This window comes from Gadus chalcogrammus, unplaced genomic scaffold (assembly GCF_026213295.1).
Source record: "Gadus chalcogrammus isolate NIFS_2021 unplaced genomic scaffold, NIFS_Gcha_1.0 GACHA082, whole genome shotgun sequence".
Taxonomy (NCBI): Eukaryota; Metazoa; Chordata; class Actinopteri; order Gadiformes; family Gadidae; genus Gadus; species Gadus chalcogrammus.
Window position 1 is genome coordinate 62,450 of NW_026613517.1, and position 23,339 is coordinate 85,788.

The following is a 23,339-nucleotide window of genomic DNA, read 5'->3' on the forward strand; positions in this document are numbered from 1 at the left end:
AGCTTAGATTACCACGATTAAAAGGAGACCACCCACGAGTAATATGGTTGCTCGCAGACAAAACGGCGATAGGTTGACTGAAGTCTACCCAGCAGCTAAAAACGTAACCTCTACGTCTTCCCTTTATACACAACGACCGTGTTATGACACGGTCGAAATCTTTTCTCTTTCTACAAAATCGAAACAGCTTAATACAAACCTTAAAAAAAAGGTCTAATTATCAACTAGCAAACGGTGAAGGGGATACAATTTACCTGAGTGAAACCACGTGCTGTAAGCTATTTTCTTTTTCAACTCGAGCTCATTGGCTGCAATGGCTGCAATAGAGTTCCGGGTGTTGACGTTGTTGGGGCGGGGAAAACGTGGGCACCACCATTTTGGCAGTATTCGGCAGACTGGCGCTCTTGTGGTGGAGCAGACATGGTCGATAACTGTTGTGCACCAGGTTGCACAAATAAACGAGGCAAAAATAAATGTACGTCGTTCTACCGCATTCCTAAAGATGCGGAGAGGCGAGCTAAGTGGATCAGCGCCATTAAAAGAGCCAGGAGCAAGCAAAAAAAGACTGAAAAATGGGACCCCCCGGCTGTTGGATTCCGCTTGTGCAGCGATCACTTCATATCAGGTAAGTTACAGAATACAAAGCTTGGCAGCTTAGCGTCATTATTTAATAGGCTATAATTGTGGTCAGGCGCGTATCAGACGCGGGGGATGAGTACGATGCATCCCCCTCACTTCTATTGGAAGGCCATTCCATCCCCTCCACTTTTGTTCGTCAAATCCTCACAAAAATCAGCTTTTCTAATAAAAAACAGTAAACGTTCGCCTGTTGTATGCAATTTAAAATGGTTGCTATGATTGCATCCCTCTGTATCAAATGATCACTCTGTAAATCCCAGCGCTACAATTGACGTTACGTAGACTAAACAGCTCGCGCAGCCTGCAGAAAGCGCTGGCAGCGGTGCTCCCGAGACCCGACTGCCTGAGAGCTCAGCGCGGTGACCGCGGTCATTCAAGCAGTTTCTCACAGATTGCTGTGCCTAACTGTTCGTGCTGCATACTGACTTGACGCCTTCAATGAAAAGGTAGAATTGAATCACTGTTTTAGATCAGCATCATTCACTGCCTGTAATGAAGGCAACATTTTCAGGCATATTAAGCGATTAAAGCGATTAATTATTTATCATTAATAGATGCAAGGTTCATGGCTCTCTATTCAAGAGCTAGTTACCTCCTAGCATGAGATCCCATTCATTCTTCCGACGGGAACTAAGCCTACTTTAGTTTTAAAACTGTTTTATTTTTTCGTGCAATATAGCCAATGATGCCGAAAACTAAAAGAAAAAGACAGGGGACTATAGACGGCTTTTTCAAGAGAAAACAAGTAAGTTGACTTCTCTCCCTCTGCAGACACTGACGTGCTTGCAAGTTGCAAGCTATAGGCTATCTGTTTCGAGTGCTACCGCGGTTGGGATGCACAGGTTTGACTAGGGCTACAGGTAGCCTTTACGGAGAGTAGAGATCCTCGTGCGATTCGTCATTTTCAAACCTTGAGAAAACGCACTTCAATCTACAAGGTGTATCACTGAAAATATACACAAAGTATGTGTCACAGCAATCAACTTAGGCCTACTGGTTTAATGAATGTGAATGAATGCTGTGATACACGAAAATCCGGAGAATTGTGCGATTCGCTTTCTCAGCACACTTGAACGTGAAATGTCCTCAACAGTGTGTGTCAAGGGTTCATCTTGTTTTCTTAGAACATTAGAAGCATGCAAGTGCGTTCCATTCGATCAGACACGTTTTATTTTCAGTTAGGCTACTGTATAATCAGTAAGACCACACCATAAACACATAAGCCCAACATTATACATAGATCATAGATAGGTCTCAGCATGAAATGGAGAACATTTGAAGTTGAACTTGACCACTGGTTTGACAGCCTGCACTCTGTGTGTCACTACATAATAACATCACTACATACAAGTAACAAACGCTCTAGCCAAATGTCATTAGAGCTACAGTTATTGAACATTCATGCAACAGCCTCAAGTGGCTTTACAAATGTGTTTTGTCTCTGCTCATTATGACAAACTAATTGTTCTGCAATCATTTTCCTGTCCAACAGATCCAGCTTGTGCTTTTGAACATAACACACGGTTACACTGTTGAGACATGTTTGTGTCATTGTACTTTGCATCCATGTTTTCAGCCTTCAGAGGCTGCTGAAGCTCCTTTCAGCTTTATCACACAGTGTGTGTGTGTGTGTGTGTGTGTGTGTGTGTGTGTGTGTGTGTGTGTGTGTGTGTGTGTGTGTGTGTGTGTGTGTGTGTGTGTGTGTGTGTGTGTGTGTGTGTGTGTGTGTGTGTGTGTGTGTGTGTGTGTGTGTATCAAACAAACACACAATGAGTCATACACACACACACACACACACACACACACAGTGTATCTGCTCGCATTTCTTCCATTTTGTAGGCCTAGATGTATGTAAAAGTTCATATAATTGATCATCGCTATTTGGAATGATTATTTCTTCGCCTATTCCAGAACACCCCCACTTTTGGAAAGCTTGATACGCCCCTGATTGTGGTTTCGGATCAGTTTAATACTACAGTGTGCACAGTGATCTGGGAGCAGCTTTATGAGGCTGTGCTTCTGCATGGACATGTACAGCATCATAAATCCCCTGCATGTTAATGGGTTGATGTGCAATGAGATAGATGAACAGCAATGCTGAACAGTGCATGATACAGCCAGCACAGTTAAATGACACAAAGAAATAAATAACACTATTTATTTAGCTTCTATTTCTACTCAGGGAAGATTCAAAGTGAGCAATCAAACCCTGGTTGGATGTGTCATTTAGCCCTTTGAGTGTGGTGTATGTGATAATGCGTAGCATAGCTCAGGGCAGACATTGTAGGCATCAGCTCTAGCCAAAGGCCAGGTTCAATGAAGTGGACTGAAATATGTTCCCACCTGAATGGTGCTTTGGCTGTGCAGTTCACATGCACAGTTTGTCCACATGCACCTATTCATCCCCCAGCGATTGTAGCCCAGCTTCTTTTAGGTTTTAGATTTTAGATATGTTAAGTTTAAGTCTACCTTCCTTTTTTTACGTGAACTTGCCTCACTGTTTAAATAATGTCTGCCTCTGACTCATCAATTGTTTACTTATATTCCTCAGGGCCCGAAAGGACCAAGAGGTGAAAGGGTAAGCCACTATCAAACTCATTAATTATGACAAGATGCATGACAATGCCATGTTTGCTGGATAGAAACTTTCATGAAGTTTATCGGGTTGATATATGATGACGCCGATTGACCTTTCAACTTGAATAGGCCACACCCCTTTGTTTACATCAGGCACAGCCTAAAGCCCTCCGCTGTGATAATATAACAAATAATAATGGACCAATCTCTGCTGCACGACGGCTGAAAATAACCTGAACTACAAATATTTGTTGTATATTATTTTTTTCTGACTTTGGCTCACATATCCAGACCAAATTCATATTTATCTTTTCTAAACTTTATTAACAATAATAAAACAATTTAGTAAAAGGACATGACGCTTTTATTCAAGTTGAGACCAAACCGAGCTCCACAGCCGAACAGAGCTGGGACTCTGGCAGCTTCCCAGCAGACACGGTGGCTGTGTGTCAATCAGTGGTAATCAACGGAGACTAACCCAAGGCCTTCCTCCACAGGGACCCCAGGGCCCTGACGGGAGGGACGGCAGACCTGGCAACCCCGGCCCTGCTGGGCCCCCAGGACCCCCTGGCCTCGGCGGAGTAAGTATCCTATAGGGGCCGACTTGGTCAACTGCTGGGTGGGGGGACTGAAGGTGGATGTTGGTTCTAAAATGTGACTGTGTGGGGGACTGAAGGTGGATGTTGGTTCTAAAATGTGACTGTGTGGGGGACTGAAGGTGGATGTTGGTTCTAAAGTGCTGCTGGGTGGGGGAACTGAAGATGGATGTTGGTTCTAAAGTGTTCCAAGGTGGGGGAACTGAATGTTGATGAAGGCCTCTCAGTAAATAAGGTTAACCGGCTGGTATATCCTATTGTAACCGTAAGGTATAGAAGCTACAGGAAGATGCTGATTTGCTGTTCATCTGTTTGATAAACGATCAAGCCCTTAAACTCACCTGACCCAAATTCTGGCACAATTATAGCAATGGAACAGACAATAACCTATGAATTAGAAAATAAGTATATTGTATTGTATGAATTTTTATATGTATATTTTGTCTCTTATTCTGGTTTTTATTTTTCATTCCAACAGAACTTTGCTGCTCAGTATGATCACAACAAAGGCGCTGATATTGGTCCCGGCCCCATGGTGCACACACACACACACACACACACACACACACACACACACACACACACACACACACACACACACACACACACACACACACACACACACACACACACACACACACACACACACACACACACACACACACACACACACACACACACACACACACACACACACACGCACAAACTCTGAGACACACACACCTGCAGTTTTGTGGTAACTCTCCAACAATAACACTATGTATTCACACATACACATCACCACACAGAACTACCAATAAGAACCCATCGAAGTCTGAAGACCTTTCCATGTCAGAGCACACCTGTCAAATAGGTTTCCGCTACAGTGTTCACTGTCATTCCCAATCCATGGATTATTCCCATGGAGTTCTGGGATTTATGCCACTTTATGGCATGCATTCTCACCTTAGCTTTCAGTCCAGTCAATGGACTCATCGTCAAAGAAATACTTCCACACATTTCTGGACTACTGTAAGTGTGGTTTTATAACACAAAACCCTTTCTGTTGCATAGCATTCTGTCCTCAGCGGCATATCTTACTCACAGCCCACAACATGCACAGCCACTGGTGTTGGACATTGCTGTTGTTTGACCTTTGATTTCTTTCCTCTATCTCCAGGGAATGATGGGAATGAAAGGCCAACCTGGACTTCCCGGCCCCCCTGTAAGTACCCCCTCACCACCCACTCACACACACACACACACACACACACACACACACACACACACATAGCTAGTTGATTTATAGCATGCAATTCGTGGGGCTGACAATGTCCTGTTTTTTATGCTGCTAAGCTAGCAAGTGCTAACGTAGTAGTAAACAAACCCAAGTTCGACGCTGAAATGTTTCTATTTATTTTGTAGGGAGAAAGAGTGATAATCCCTTGAGTCCGGACTTTGTTCCATCTCTTTTCAACTACGTTCCATCTCCAGAGAAGAGGAAAAGAAAAATGAGACTGGAGGTTTTCAACAGACGACAGAGAGCAAAGCTACAGAAGATGGAGCAGACAAAGCTATCTGCGAAAGCCATCCCTCCCAGGTGAATATTTAAGTTCCTTAACCTGGTCAACCCCACTTCCATGGACTTGGGAAAATTATAAACCAATTTGTTTTTGTACAATTCATTGTAGGTTTAATAACACCCAATGAGCTAAAAAACATAACATCTGTGACTGGGCTGAAATCATCACACACCTATACCGACTTGCATTTGGCAGCCACTGACTATGCATGTGATTGTCACTGTCATTGTCAATATCCCTGTCATTGTCTTTCTATTCATTTATTTTATTACATTGTTTATTTATCTTATACCGACTATAAAGCACTTTTGGATGTAAATGTGCTATACAAATACAATTTACTTACTTTCTTACTAACGAAAGCTAGTATACTGCAGAAAACAGAGAGTGACTGACAAAAGAATGACAAACTGTCATCAGTAGTGACAGTTTATACTACTTTTGTTTTCACCAGAGCATCAACAGATTGTCCCAAAGACTGCAACAAGGATCCTACTGCAGAGCAAAGTCCCACCACAGAGCCTTTGAAGGAATCTACCCATGAAGAACCTGGAAACGATGTCCAGCCTGTTCTCCATGAGGAGGATCCAGCAACCCCACCATGCACCACTGAAACCTGTGGTAAACGCGTCCAATCTCTTGAGCAAGAATGCCAAGCTCTGAGGACTGAAAATATGTTGTTGAAGGAAAAAAATGAATAGGACTACACTGAATGAGATGAGCTTGCATAACGATGATAAAAGGGTTCATACTCTCACTGGTTTATCAGCATTCTCCATTCTCATGACAATTTTTCATATTGTGGCTCCTTTTCTCCAACTTAAATCTAGTTTAACATGTTTTCAGCAGTACATGTTAACTTTAATTAAGCTTAGAATGAACTTGTCCTTTGAGTTTTTGGCTTTTTATTTTGACATTGACTCAAACACTGTTTCAAAGCTCTTCAAACACTGCATTAGTGTGATGCATTGTAGACTGGTGCCAAGTCTGGTGTTGTGGCCTGACAGAGAATACTTAAGAAAATCTCTTCCATACGCATTTCGAAACCGTAGCTTTGAAAAGACAGTTTGCATTATAGATTGTTTTGAAATATTTCTAGAGAAACCCAGTAGATTGCTAGCCAGTGCTCAGTGTTACTCATCATACAAATCACACCACACAATGAAATATTTAATTGCAATTTGCCCTCGAGGTTCCATTTGTTTCATTTCCGCTGGATGGGGAGGTCGCACAAGTGATAAGTTTATCACAGAACAAAGTGACTTTTTATCTCATTTGCTCCCAGGGGACGTAGTTTTAGCGGACAGAGGTTGTTTGGTTAAAGAGTCCATTGAGAGATGCCAAGCTGAATTAAAAATTCCAGCATTTACTCGTGGATAGAAGCAGTTAGATCCTGCTGACTTGGAGAACACCAGACGTCTAGCCTCTCTTAGGATACATATTGAAAGAGTGATAGGAGTTCTCCGTCAAAAGTACACAGTCTTGCAAAGCACTGTCCCCATATGTTTCACGGACATAGACAGGGAAAATTATGTGACCTACCTTGACAAGATGGTGAGCGTGTGTTGTGCACTTACAAATGTGTCTGAATCTGTGGTGTCCTTCCAGTGATGGGGATGTACAGTACATTGAACTGATGTGACTGGCTACAGATGTGCTCAACCAGCAAATAAACCTTTGTGACTCACACTTCTTGCTTGCTTGTCGTGACATTATTTTTAATCACTCGCTATTCTGATGCGATCACATCGTTTCTCTTTGCAGATCAAGCTGCACATCCACCCATTCTAACTTGAGTTCCACCCAAACAGATATTTGTTCTGGTGTGTTTTATATGAATGACCCACCCATGTTTCATATCCCTGATTGCTACAGATATTTAATACAAATTATGGGGAAGAGAACAATATTGGTTTAACAACTGTTTATTCATAAATAACAGTACAGTATCAGCTACTACAAACAACTCATTTCACAGTCTCCTCACTAAGGTTTTCTTCTTTGGGCATTGATCACTTTTCGGCGGATGGGACATACCCACTGTTTTGGGACCCTTTTCATGCGAAGGCAGGTCTGGTGAAACTTTGGTAACACTTTATTTGAAGATGTATACATAAGACTGTCATAAGACTGTCATTACACTGTCATAACCATGACATGACACCTGTCATGAACATTATGAATAGTTATGACTGTTGTCATAAAGTGTCATTCGGTCAATTATGTCACGTTTAATGCAACATTGACATTGTATGAGATGTCTTTGTTATGACAACCTGACATAAGCTGAGACAAAATAACTTGTCGATTGTCTTTGTTATGACAACCTGACATAAGCTGAGACAAAATAACTTGTCGATGTCTTTGTTATGACAACCTGACATAAGCTGAGACAAAATAACTTGTCGATGTCTTTGTTATGACAACCTGACATTAACGAAGACAAAATATCTTGTCGATGTCTTGGTTATGTCGACTTGACATTAACCAATAACATGACCTGTCATAAACATGTCATAGTAGGCTTCATAATCAAATGTAAAGAAACTATTTCGATTCATGTAAGATTACATTAAACTGTCATATGCGGAATGTTTTGACATTGACTGTCATGAGACCTTCATTGTACTGTCATGAATGATTCTGTTTGCCTCAAGTAGTGAAACAATTTGGACAGTTCAATAACACGTCATGAAGCGTTATTACACTGGCTAATGCCTTTACAACAGGCTCATGAATGATTCTGTTGGCCTCAAGTAATGTGAAACAATTTGGACATTTCAATAATATGTCATGAAGCGTCATTACACTGTCTAATGCCTTTACAACAGGCTCATGAATGATTCTGTTGGCCTCAAGTAAAGTGAAACAATTTGGACATTTCAATAATATGTCATTAAAAGTTACTACACTGGCTAATTTTGACATTGATTGTCATGAGACCTTTATTATACTGTCATGAATTATTCCCTTTACCTCAAAGTGAAACAATTTGGACTTTTCAGTAAATGTTATTACACTTAATTACACACACAACAGTGTGCAGTAGTCAGAGCTTCATAAATGTAACATGAAGCATTTGGGTATTACATGAGGAAATACCTAAACAAAAGCAATATAAGTCAAGACAGTCTCTTTTATTTACATTAAGACACAAAACAAAAAATGTATACAGTTGTGGCCAAAATGAAATAAGAACCACTTAAAAAAAAAAGCACTTTCCCGTCCTTAAATGAACAAGTATGGGAACAAAACAGTTACATTAAAATAAATAATATTTTAAACGGCTGCTCAAAATAGATAAAAAACCATAAACACCAGATGTTTTGTTGAGGGGATTGTGAGGAGATATTCACTGATTTGAACAAACTTTCAGTGTTGCTCATGCCCCTTTGAACCTAGAACCCATGCCCCTTTGAACCTAAAACCCAAACCATTAAGTATATTTGTACATTATCGGGAGGAGCTTGCCCTTTTTTTTGTTTTCAGTTATGACCTCTGCCATATCCTTTGTAATAGCATTCCTGCAGCGCTCTGCGAAGTCGGCTATCTTATCATCGTGCTCTCTATTGAGCTCTTTGAAACGATCCGGGAAGGTGAGGAACAGCTCTGCAATCACAGCAGTCCTGGCAATTCTCCCATAAAGACTCGATCACTGATAAGTATGAACAGGATTTATTTAAATAACGACATGGGAATATTTTGCATGGTAAATCTTTGGCATGAGCCCCGTCACTGATCCAGGGTGACGTGCAGACTCGGCGTATCCTGCCAGGACTAGCAGGGGCGGAGCCTTCCCCTGGACAAGTAGACTGAGGCCGACCTGGTGGTGGTGGGGTGGATGGAGGTGCGTCGAACGAAGACCTGAGCAGCAAAGACATATGTTAGACTACTCTTTATAGAGCAGGTGTAGGCAGGTGATTGGTAGCTGGTGATTGGTGGCCAGCCGCGCGTGATTTGAGTCCTCCTGGTAGAACTACCAGCAAGCTTAACATTTCTCCCATAAAGACTCGATCACTGATAAGTATGAACAGGATTTATTTAAATAACGACATGGGAATATTTCGCATGGTAAATCTTTGGCATGAGCCCCGTCACTGATCCAGGGTGACGTGCGGACTCGGCGTATCCTGCCAGGACTAGCAGGGGCGGAGCCTTCCCCAAAAGAGAGGACGTAGGCCTACGCCGGAAATAGGTGATAACTCGGCATGTCCTGCCGGGACTGGCAGGGGCGGAGCCGACCCCAAAAATAGAATAGCGAAAGGGGGTAATGAGACCATACATACCCGCGTAGAAGAAGTGGACAAGGATCTATACTGCTTCTGGAAGATAAAAGGCATACCCAATATACGACATATTAAGAGTCAATCATACATACCGTAAAACGATAAGCTTAAAACCGTCAGCGAGATCGATGAATCACGTAAAAGCAGTTGACTTAAAATACCTCAGCGAGATCAATTAATATTTAGAGCACTCTGCAGCTGTTACGCAGCGAGCCACGAGTGCTTTCGTGCTGTACCAACTGCCGTGGTCGATTCACTCTCCGGGGTCGCTGCGTGACCCGAGTGCTTTCGCGTTGAACCACCGATGTGGTCAACGAACTCACGAGTGCCCTTGATGTGCCACCGACGTGGTCACGCACTCACCGGTGTTGCTGCAGCAAATATTGTGAACTTCCATGTTCAACACCGACGTGATCAATGAACTCACGAGTGCCCTTGCTGTGCCACCGACGTGGTCACGCACTCACCGGTGTTGCTGCAGCAAATATTGTGTACTTCCGTGTGCCCTGCACTTGAGTGTTTGATATTATGCCACCGACGTGGTAATTAAAGGTGCATGTGCCCGAGTTGTGCCCACCGACGTGGTCAACGCACTACCGGGGTTGCTGCAGCAAACGTGGAGTTCTGTGTTGTACCGCACCGACGTGCGCAACGAACTCACGAGTGCTTGAGTTATTCCCACCGACGTGGGCAACGCACTCACCGGGGTTGCTGCAACGAACGTAGAGTTCTGTGTTGTACCGCACCGACGTGCGCAACGAACTCACGAGTGCTTGAGTTTTTCCCACCGACGTGAGCAACGCACTCACCGGGGTTACTGCAGTCAAACCATGAGTATTAGATAACGTGCCACCGACGTGGTCATACTCACGAGTGCCCGAGTTGTTACCACCGACGTGGTCAACGCACTCACCGGGGTTGCCGCTGCAACCTTGAGTTTTATTTTCCTATGTACGCCACTGACGTGACAGCGAACTCAAGAGTGTTTTCTAGATGATCCACCGACGTGGTCACACTCACCGGGGTTACTGCAGTCAACCATGAGTAATAGATAACGTGCCGCCGACGTGGTCATAGTCACGAGTGCCCGAGTTGTTACCGCTGCGCTTTGGTCAACGCACTCACCGGGGTCGCCGCTGCGAACCTTGAGTTTTATTTTTTCCATGATATGCCACCAACGTGACACCGAACTCAAAGAGTGTTTTCTAGATGATCCACCGACGTGGTCGAACTTGCCGGGGTTGCTGCAGGTTAACCTTGAGTTATATAGCCGAATTTTGCTTTATGAGTTTAGTACCTGATAACCACCACCACCAGTAGTTGCAAATAGTGTTGCTTTTGACACCGAAAGTTATGACTAAATGTCGACATCAACAAACCTTTATCGCGTGAGGAAAACAATGCTGGTCATATGACAATAACTATAATTAAATACGTAGTGCAATGTTGTTGGCGAATACAAACGAGACTGAAAGTGTTTTACAAAATAAGGCTGCTAAAATGTCTTCATTTCCGTTGACCTAAACTAGGCGATAAACTGTAATAACGTTTTGTCCAAACGGAACTTCAACTGTTTAAGACATAACAACATAAATTTTCGACCGTTTACCTTATTTAACAAATCTACGCACTTGTATCTTTGATAATACCTAAACGGAATTTCAATATGTTGCATATTCTTGAAGAAAGTTGTCCAATCCCGGGATGCTTTTAACTGACTTCATTTATTATAAAGTCGGCATGTTTCGGTATGGTAACTGAAGCTTAACGGAGGGAATTGTATCTAACGCGTGTGAGAGGAAAATACCGTGATCTACTTCAAGCCCCCGGGCTTAGGCCCGGGGTGGCTCTCTGCCGTCTACCTATTGATCTCTGGCCTCTCGAGTTCGAAACCACCCGCTAGAGAGGACGTCAAGTGGGCGTGGCCTAGTGGGCGTGGCCGGGGTGACGTAAAGGCTTCGGCTCCTTCTGTGGTGGAGCAGCCTTCAATAAGGTCTTGCTCCCCTTGTGGCTATGTGAGGGAAATGCAGCTTCTTAAAATACTTATCACATATCACTAGAAAGAGTATGAACGTGTCTAAACGAATAAAAACAAAAGTGACACCTTGACACAAAGACTAAAACTAAAATGGAAACAGGCCGCCAAAAACAGCTGTAGTAGCAAACGTGATAAACCTGCCTTAACCGACGTTAGAGCATCGTGTGCGCTTGAAGGAAGAACCATGAATTCGACCGGATGTAGGATTCGTAAGCTGTGGAAGACCGCCTTCCCAGCCGTTTGATAGACGCGACCGGCAACCCTTGTTCAGCGGCTGTGGTCGCCGCTCCAATCCGGAAGGAGTGGCCAATGTAGAGGGGAGATGGTGGGCCGCACCCTTCTACCACCGACGCGAGATTGACTCTGAACCACCCTTTAGTCATTGGCAGGCCGCAAATAAACAGGTGATTCGGGGACGTGCGTTGCCGAAGCTTGAGATAAAGGAACATGGAAGCGTAAGGACAGAGAGTTGTTGATTCTTGAAATGATAATAGTAACAGCTGCTCCTAGGCTATCGCTTTTAGATGAAAAAATGCCTTGCAGAGAAGGTGACATCAGCGAAAGTCAGGCCCCGTGTAGGGGAAAAAGTCTGAGTAGGAGACGTGTACGCATTTACGCATAAACCCAAGAACGCATAAACCCGTAAAACGCATAAACCCGTAAAACGCATAAACCCGTAGAACACATGAACCCGTAGAACGCTGTGAGAAACACTGACTCGAGTAATATGTTAAAATAAGGATGAAAACTCCCAGAGAGAGCACACTATCGAGTGAGTTGGAGTGGCCAACACACATAAATAATTGTAATACACCAAAATTGTTAACTGACATACATGGCTAAACAAGCAAATGAAAAATTAAATACCCCGTGTAGGGGAAAAAGTCTGAGTAGGAGACGTGTACGCATGAACGCATGAACCCGAGAACGCATGAACCCGTAGAACTGTGAGAAAACACCGTCTCGAGTAATATGTTAAAATAAGGATGAAATCTCCCAGCTCTGAGAGAGCACACTAATCTTTTTGAAATATCGAGTGAGTTGGAGTGGCCTACACGCGTAAATAATTGTAATAGGCCTACACCAACATTGTTAACTGTCATACGTAGCTAAACGAGCAAATGAAAAATGAAATACCAACGCGACTGAAGCTATTAACAACAAGACTATAAATAATAATATAAAATGATACCAAAATGTACCTGTTCTTTGTCTTTGGATCTTTTGAATAAATTGAACGATATGTGAATCGCATTGAGAGCAGAGGAACGTGAGAGTTAGTGAGCAGCAGCTGAACCAATCTAAAAGGCCCTTCGTCAATAGAAACCTTTTAGTAATAATCAGTTGCCACAGTGCCTAAAACCCATCAACTTCATTCATGTTAAAGTGAAGGGAAAAACCTCAGACACAAGGAGTTAACCGAACAGTGCACGGTATAAAGATAATTATGAACCTTTGATTGCGAACGTAGAGTTCTGTGTTGTACCACACCGACGTGTGCAACGAACTCAACGAATTCAACCGGATGTAAAATCCGTATGCTGTGGAAGACCACCTTCCCAGCCGTTTTGACGCTGCTTTGTTATCGCAAAACATGGTTATACGTTAACGCCGCCATGCTTTTCCCCACAGAACGCTAGCTGCTACGATAGGGTAAAGCCATCCCTCAGCAAACCATTGCCCTTGGAAGAAACCCCCTAACCGCACCGAGGGAGCCGCATCCTGAAGCTGGACTGGTAGAGCTGTGAGAGAAAATACGCTGCGGGGGCTAACGCGGGGACTGCAGTAGCCATGGTAGCAGGGCACGTGCCAGGTGCGTAGCCTGTGAAGGCGGAGGAAGCCGAGCCTGATGGTTGCTGGAAGTAGAAAGGCGCCGTGGCGACCGACGACAGCGGGTTGGGGGCCTGGACCCGTCCGGGAGTTCCGCATGGCGTTTCGACGGCGTCCATCCTGGCGCCAATGCTTTGCACCAACTCGGCGAGGGTTTGTAGAACCAGGCGGATGTCCGTGTTGGGAACTTGTTGGTGGTGTTGTTGAGGATACCGGGGACCGAAAAGAACGGCTTTCTGCGCTCGCTTGCCGGGACCAGAAGTAGTAGGCCGACCAGCACGAATCCGAAGTTATGACCTCTTGGTGTGTATTAACCGACGCAGCAACTAAGCGACGAGATATGCGAGATAATCAGAAGCACAGTAAAGCAGCAGCATGCGTCGAACGAAGACCTGAGCAGCAAAGACATATGTTAGACTACTCTTTATAGAGCAGGTGTAGGCAGGTGATTGGTAGCTGGTGATTGGTGATTGGCGGCCAGCCGCGCGTGATTTGAGTCCTCCTGGTAGAACTACCAGCAAGCTTAACATTTTAGAATCAGTAGGGAACGTGTTGCATGCGAGTTAATGAATGCGTTAATAGTGTCCACTAGACCACTAGATATCAACTAGACTACACCCACTGCTGGTCCTCCACCAACACCACCCACCACAGCGGACCTCAGTCCTCACCAACCCATTTATAGTAACTCACCCATATCAGGATTCCTGCCCTCGACCACGCCCCCAGCAGAACCATTACCCAACGTGTATTGATCCCTAGCTCACCTGACATAGTCCAATGGTCCCCACTGACCCCAGCCTCTCCCCCCCCCTCCCCCCCCCCCCTCTCCACCTCCTTCCTTTTGTTCTAGACCATCAAATGTAGATCAACCCAGGCCCCCCCCCCACCAAACCATTGGTACCCCCCTATCCTAACGGGAAAGCCTCCCTGTGGGCTCTGGCCATTAGGAAGCCTCTTATCATTATGGGGGATTCTAACATCGCCCCTATCCCCACATTTAAACGGTCGGAGGTTCAGGCCCACAGTTTCCCGGGAGCGACCCTCAGACACCTCACTGCAGTCCTGCTTAGATTCCCCTCCCCCAGGCCTGGCATCAGACCGGTGGTTTTTCGGTAGACATAAACAACAGTCTTAGGGAACAAGCCGTCACCGTTATCAAAGACATCGACGACTCGTTGGAACAGCCAGAGCTAAAGTCCCTCAGGCCCGTTTCGTCATTCCTCTCCTCTCTGTTTCCATCGAGCTATCCGTTCACCAGCTCCACTGCACTGAGGCCTTCAGCAGCTTTGTGAGAGACAGCATAGAGGAGGTGGACCCCCGACGCGGTCACCTTAAACAACGGTCTCTCCTTCAACTCCAGACGACCCAGGACAGCGTCCATTGGGCTCCGGGGACGGGGGTTAGGGCTATGCTAACCATAACCCTAACCCTTACCCTCTTATTCATTGGAGGCTTCTTTTATGTGAAAGGATGGTATGGATGTGTGAATGGTTTTACTATGTCTTATTTATCTTTATTTATATTCCTATTTATTAATTAATTTAATCTATTTTGCACTTATCTCCCAGCACTTATCTTTACCCTGTGTGTTTTTAATACTTGCATGATTTTACCATGTTTTATGCTTTTACCATGTTTTTTATATATATATATATATATATATATATATATATATATGCATATGTGTGTGCAATTTTGGGGTTCCTTTATTTTTCACCCATGACTTCTACTGAGATTGCAGTGTGCTCCTTTTTATTCCTATATTTTGTATGAATGCGCATGATTCACTATTAATGAGAGGATGTGTATGGATGGGTCTGGATGTGTGTGTGTGTGTGTGTGTGTGTGTGTGTGTGTGTGTGTGTGTGTGTGTGTGTGCGTGCGTGCGTGCGTGCGTGCGTGCGTGCGTGCGTGCGTGCGTGCGTGCGTGCGTGCGTGCGTGCGTGCGTGCGTGCGTGCGTGCGTGCGTGCGTGCGTGCGTGCGTGCGTGCGTGCGTGCGTGCGTGCGTGCGTGCGTGCGTGTGTGTGTGTGTGTCTTGTTTTGCCCTCTACCCCCAACGCCTTGCCAGGGTTGACAGATGGTATAAACTCCTCTCCATCAAACCACGCAGACGAAAAGTTGCAGTTCCCTCTTTATGGTGAGGTGAAGTAGGGTAAAACTGAGGAATCGAAGTACAGCATTTCAGTATGAGAATAACAGAATGCTGTAAAATTAGCTTAGCTACTAAGTTAGCTTGCTAACGTAAGAATATCCATCCATCTAATTTGTTTACAAAGTTTCCTTAATCTCATTATACATCAAACCCCCTTAACATATCAAAACAGATAACGTACCAACGATGCTTACAAAGGCCAACTTGAAACCAGAGGAGACGCAATTATGAAGACGAGTGTGAGTACCATGCTTTCCGATCAAGTGAATGTAGTGTAATGGAGTGCAAGGCATGCATATCAGAACGTATTCCAGAAAAATACCAAAGTTCGCCAGTAGATGGCATCACAGGACCATCAATAGACTGAATTACACTGAAGACTGAATTACACAGGAGAAAACATACATGTAACAGAACACATATGTTTATATATATATATATATATATATATATATATATATATATATATATATATGTATATATTTCTATGCGTGTGTGTGGCGGGCGGGGTCCTCAGATCCCCCCTTTTATTTACTCTGATGTACTTTTCATCCTTTCCAATAGAAGTGTGTTTCTAGGGCCCGTTGGCTGTGTCACCGTCAGCAGTTACCAGGGGACCGTCCTGCCGTCGCCTCTACCCACCACGGGACCACCACCCTCTCCGGCTACCCACCACGGGACCACCACCCTCTCCGGCTACCCACCACGGGACCACCACCCTCTCCGGCTACCCACCACGGGACCACCACTTCCACCGTCAGCAGGTCAGAGCCCCCTCACAGCTTCACCCTTTTCAAATAGATCTATCTTTATTGAAATGTATTCACCCTGGAGGCCTACCTACACCAATCGCACCAACACCACACAGCCACACTACCACGCACACAACAGACGCACGCTACCTCCCACACCTACATCCCGTTATAGACCCCCCAGCCTTCAGTATAGACCCCCACACACCCACCATCACCACAATAGACCCACACACACATATTAAACCACAGAACACACCAGACCCCACACCAACACACCCACACACACAACCACTCAGACCACAAAGACCACCTCCACCATCCACCCGTCCACTCCTCCCACCACCACCAACACACACCCGGTACATTGCACCAGATGGCCCAACCCGTGGAAAAGACAAAGTATATTTTAAAATACTCCAGGCCCCTGCACCACAGGGACATAGCGGTGTCCTCCCGGGAACTCCCCAGGGGGATGTCACGACAGGTCCACAAATGATCACACTTCATCAAACCCGCATCACCCACAGACACCACATCACAAAGAAATAATGACAACACCAACACCGGGATGCACAATAACACGTTGATCCTAAAAGAACACTACACAACACACACACGATAGACCAACTCACACAAACACCCCAGCCCACCAACACACTCTCACTTAAGATCGCGACCAACTGGGCGCACAAGAGATTGGGCCACAGACTATTACCCACCACCTTACATCAACTAGAACACACACTACTCCATACACCGTCCGCCCCTCACTCACCACTCATTACCAACCCACACCCCCTCAACCTACTCCCCCCCTCCCCCATACCGACCAGTCCCCATACCACCCCACCTCGAGCCTGGACCTTCCCCTCACCGACACCTCCACAGCCCACACTCAGCCACACAGATCCCCCCTCCCCCCCTCCCTCTGCCTCCCCAACCAGCACCCACACACACCCTAGATCACTCTATTCAGGCCCACGCCCCACACTGACGGAACTCACAACTATACACACAACCAGAAACACAACAGACCCCCCCCCTCACACAACCGGCCCTCCCCCTCCCCCCCTCCCTCAAGGATAAGGGGTAGGGGTAGGGCCCCCACCTTCCCTACCTGCAGCAGGAGCCAGGACACCCACAGAGTCGCACCACACACCCTCCACACCACCTCAGATCAATTACCCCCCCAACTCAACCAACCCCCCACCCACCCATCCCCACCCTCTCCCCCGCTCCACCCAGTCAGAAATCCTCTCACCAGATGAACCTCCACCTCAGAGGACCGAGCAACAACCAACACACCACCATACACCACCCTCTCTCCAGAGTTCCCCCTCACTCCATCCAGACACTTGCATCCAACCTCTCCCACTCCCAACCCCCGCAAGGAGACAATCATCCACCTAGACGCACAGGTCAATCATACCCATAACTCCCCACCAGATTCCACCCCACCCCACACACCAACACCCACCAGAGCCCTCCTTAGATCACACACACGCACCAACCTCATTGGGGACCTTGTTGACTCCATCTCACTAAAATCTATCCCCCCCCCCCCCTCTCCCTCATAGGTGTCACCAGTGGCCTGGCGAAAAATCTAAGAGCAGTGATGAATGGGCCTACTAAGGTCAACACGACCACAACGAACCCAACTGACCAAAACTCTCCCCCCTCCCCCCACAACCTTCTTGCCAGGTCACTGTTGACACCAACCCTCCGGCCCCCACTGCCCCCCCCTACACTAGCCCCTCCAGATATCAAACCACAGTCCATCCCCTCCCCGACCAATCCTGCAGTCTTAAAATACTATCGACCCACCTACCATAAGGTTAGGGGGGGCCACAAGCTGCAGGATTGGTCGTACCTAGGACACACACCCACACTCATCATCGGCGACTCAAATCTCAACAGAATTCCCCCCCACACACACGCACACATACAAATAGACAGTTATCCCGGGGCCACCATAGGACATATCTTACACATCCTACAGAAAACACCAACACACACTCACACACAAACAGTCATCCTTTCAGTCAGCATAAACAACATGAATCACAACCCCGAACTTACATCCATCAAACAAATATCGGCCCTTAATAAACAGGCTCTTACCACATTCCCCAACGCCACCATCCACTTCCCAGTCATCAACCACTCACCGAAACAACAGCAGAACCTACGCCACTCAACAGCTACACAGTCACTGATCTCAGTCCCATACTAGAAACTCCCCACGACACCTTCACCACTCAACCTGACAACATCCCAACCGGTACTTCCCTTAGCCCCCACCTTAGACCCCCCATATATACACCTCCACACACACATTAACACACATCAGCTCAGCCACAATATATTAATTAATATATACACCTCCACACACACATTAACACACATCAGCTCAGCCACAATATATGAATTAATATATACACCTCCACACACACATTAACACACATCAGCTCAGCCACAATATATTAATTAATATATACACCTCCACACACACACTAACACACATCAGCTCAGCCACAATATATGAATTAATATATACACCTCCACACACACATTAACACATATCAGCTCAGCCACAATATATTAATTAATATATACACCTCCACACACACACACACACACACACACACACACCATTAACACACATCAGCTCAGCCACAATATATAAATTAATATATACACCTCCACACACAAATGAACACACATCAGCTCAGCCACAATATATTAATTAATATATACACCTCCACACACACACACACACACACACACACACACACACACACACACACACACACACACACACACACACACACACACACACACACACACACACACACACACACACACACACACACACACACACATTAACACACATCAGCTCAGCCACAATATATTAATTAATATATACACCCCCACACACACACACACACACATTAACACACATCAGCTCAGCCACAATATATTAATTAAGATATACACCTCCACACACACATTAACACACATCAGCTCAGCCACAATATATTAATTAATATATACACCTCCACACACACACACACACACACACACACACATTAACACACATCAGCTCAGCCACAATATATTAATATATACACCTCCACAGACACATTAACACACATCAGCTCAGCCACAATATATTAATTAATATATACACCTCCACACACACATTAGCACACATCAGCTCAGCCACAATATATTAATTAATATATGCACCTCCACACACACATTAACACACATCAGCTCAGCCACAATATATTAATTAATATATTCACCTCCACACACACACATTAACACAGATCAGCTCAGTCACAATATATTAATTAATATATACACCTCCACACACACACATTAACACACATCAGCTCAGCCGCAATATATTAATTAATATATACACCTCCACCACACACATTAACACACATCAGCTCAGCCCCAATATATTAATTAATACATACACCTCCACACACACATTAACACACATCAGCTCAGCCACAATATATTAATTAATATATACACCTCCACACACACATTAACACACATCAGCTCAGCCACAATATATTAATTAATATGTACACCTCCACACACACACACATTAACACACATCACACGTTAAGTCTAGTTAACTCTAGTGTATCTCAGATAAACTAGAGTTCCTTAGAGATGTCCACCATTACAACCGGTCACTTAAGTGAACAGAACCCTTCCATGGCCGACCCGGTGGGCCCATTCCACCGCTTCAGGGGCCGTCCAGCTGGGGACCACCGCCGGGCGCCTTGTGGGAGAACCTCACCCCACTCCACCGTACCAATAAACACACCGCCATGCATAACCACTCAACAACACTTTAGAAACACCCAACCCTGCTGAACAAGAATACACAGCACTTAGACACCTGCCTAATTACAAACACATAGTTATCAAACCCGCTGACCAAGGCTCCAAAACAGTCATCTTAGATACACAACAATACCTCTTAGAAGCACACAGACAGTCAGGGAATGCATTACATTACAGACCCATACAGGATCCACTCCAATTGGCCCAACAACAACCAATTTACATTATATTTACTGATCCCCATCAGTGTAAATACATCACACATAGACAGAAAGTATATCTGGGCGGTCCAGACACTCCACGCGAACGCCTGTTTTATCTTCTACCAAAGATCCACACGGCGCCTGAGTCCTGGACGGTCCCTTTCTTAGTGCCGCCTGGGCGGTCCATCGTCTCCCACTGTGGGAGCGAGTCCTCTGCAGCAGCTGAGTTTATAGAGTACCACCTCAACCCCATCTCCCGGAAACACCCCAGCTACACCCAAGATACCTACCACTTCATCCAAACACTGAATAGCACACCGGTTTCCACACAAGCGCTGTTATTTACAGTTGATCTAGGTCAGGCATGGGCAAACTACGGCCCGCGGGCCATATACGGCCCTTTGGGCTTTTTAAGCCGGCCCGCGGAACTTGTCCTAATATATATATATTAGAGCTGTCAAGCGATTAAAATATTTAATCGTGATTAATCGCATTAATGTCATAGTTAACTCATGATTAATCACGATTAATCGCAAATTATTTTTCTATGCTAAATATCCCTTGATTTTTTGTCCCATAATTCTTCTCATTTTAATTCTCTTATCAACATGGTGAAGTGCATCGGCTTGCCTTGTGCAAATGATTTTTTATTGATAACAACATTGGCATATACTGATCAAAACAGGACGATACAAAAAAAGAGCCTATAGTGCAATTAAACGACTGCTTTGAAAAAATGTCATTTGAACATAGCAGTCAGGCTACTGCTTCTTGGTTTTGAGCCAAAGAAAAAAAAAACACATTTTTTTTTAATAAATTAATTGCGTTATTCGCGCGCTAAATTTTTTAACGCCGTTAAAATTGGTTTGCGTTAACTCCGTTAATAACGCGTTTAACTGACAGCTCTAATATATATATATATATATAATTTTTTTATTTTTTTATTTTTTATTTATGCCTCGGAAGACACATTGAGGATTAAGATCCTCATTTTCAATGGTGCTGAGGGTATATTATTATTATTAAATTACATTTTACCTTTCTCCTGTAATGCCCCCATTTCGCCTCTAGATGGCGCATGATCTTGCAATGCATGTGTGGGCCGTAGCGCCAGTTACAGGGTTTGTTTATATTTCTGAATTAGATACGGTGCTCCCTGCTGTGGAATGAGTGGATCACGAAAAAGAAAAGTTGACAATGAGTGCAGAGTTTTTAACACGGAGTGGACAAGAAAATACTTCTTCACTGAATTCCAATCGAAGGCTGTATGCCTGATATGCAGAGAAACTGTCTCGGTTTTCAAGGAGTACAATATCAGCCATCACTTTACTACGAAACATGCGAACTACGCTAGCAATCTGTCAACGCAAGAACGGGTGGCTACGGCTCAGAGGTTGGCGGCTAATTTAAAGACTCAGCAAAACATTTTTCACCGACAAACTGCGATTCAAGAGTCAGCTCCCAAGGCAAGTTTTTTCTTGCCTTGGGAGAAGGTATCTTGTGCCCGGAGAACAAAAGCAAATTTGAAAATGTCAGTTTATCACGCAGGACTGTGACTCGCCGTGTGGAACTGATTGATGAAAATATAGTCAGCCAATTAAACAAAAAGTCTGATTCCTTTGAGTTATATTCATTAGCACTGGATGAAATTACTGACGTAAAAGACACTGCTCAGCTCCTCATTTTTATCCGAGGCATTGACGACAGTTTTACAATAACAGAGGAGTTTTTGACCATGGAGTCAATGAAAGGAACAACGCGGGGAGAGGACTTGTATAACCAGGTGTCTGCTGTCATCGAAAGAATGAAGCTTCCTTGGAGTAAACTTGTCAATGTCACAACGGATGGATCGCCAAATTTAACTGGCAAAAATGTTGGGCTGCTGAGAAGAATCGCGGATAAAGTGAAAGAGGAAAACCCTGACCAGGATCTTATTTTCCTTCACTGCATCATCCATCAGGAATCCCTGTGCAAGTCTGTATTGCAGCTTAATCATGTCGTGAATCCAGTCGTAAAACTCGTGAACTTTATACGAGCAAGGGGACTTTAGCACTGTCAGTTTATCGCGTTCCTGGAGGAAACTGATGCGGATCATCAGGACTTGCTGTACCACTCTCGCGTCCGCTGGTTAAGTTTGGGGAAAGTGTTACGAGTGTGGGAGCTGAAAGATGACATCATTGCATTTTTGGAGTTGATGGGGAAATCTGACGAGTTCCCTGAGCTAAGCGACAAGAACTGGCTTAGTGACTTTGCGTTTGCTGTGGACATATTGTCACACATGAATGAGCTGAATGTGAAACTACAGGGGAAAGATCTGTTTGTTCACAACATGTACAAACATGTGAAAGCCTTCATCTCCAAGCTCACTTTGTTCTCCAGACAAATTGCGAACAAAACATTCGCTCATTTCCCAAACACTTGCCATGCAGGAAGAGGCACCGCGAAACGCAAAAAAATACTGCAAATCCCTTGAGGACCTGCATGGAGAATTCAGCCGTAGGTTCTCTGATTTTGAAAAAATTGAACCGTCACTTCAGTTGGTGTCCTGTCCCAAGACCCTGACACAGCACCAGAGGAGCTGCAGTTGGAACTGATAGATCTTCAGTCTGACGCCGTCCTAAAGGAGAAGTTCAACTCTGTTAAACTGAATGACATTTATGCTTCACTTAACAAAGCCACATTTCCAAACCTCCGGAGGGCTGCCCAGAAGATGCTGACTTTGTTTGGCTCGACTTATGTATGTGAGCAGACATTCAGCGTCATGAACGCCAACAAATCCCGTCACAGATCGAGGTTAACGGATCAGCACCTCAGCTCTATCCTGAGA

General features: G+C 44.8%; 1 long non-coding RNA gene across 1 annotated transcript; it reads left to right on the forward strand.

Moving 5' to 3' along the window:
- Positions 1-219: 219 nt before the first annotated feature.
- LOC130378499 (uncharacterized) lies at positions 220-7,415 on the forward strand. The gene is made up of 7 exons (XR_008894724.1): positions 220-1,085; positions 1,319-3,217; positions 3,714-3,797; positions 4,291-4,347; positions 4,972-5,016; positions 5,217-5,391; positions 5,829-7,415. It is a non-coding gene; the product is annotated as an uncharacterized LOC130378499 (long non-coding RNA).
- Positions 7,416-23,339: the final 15,924 nt, after the last annotated feature.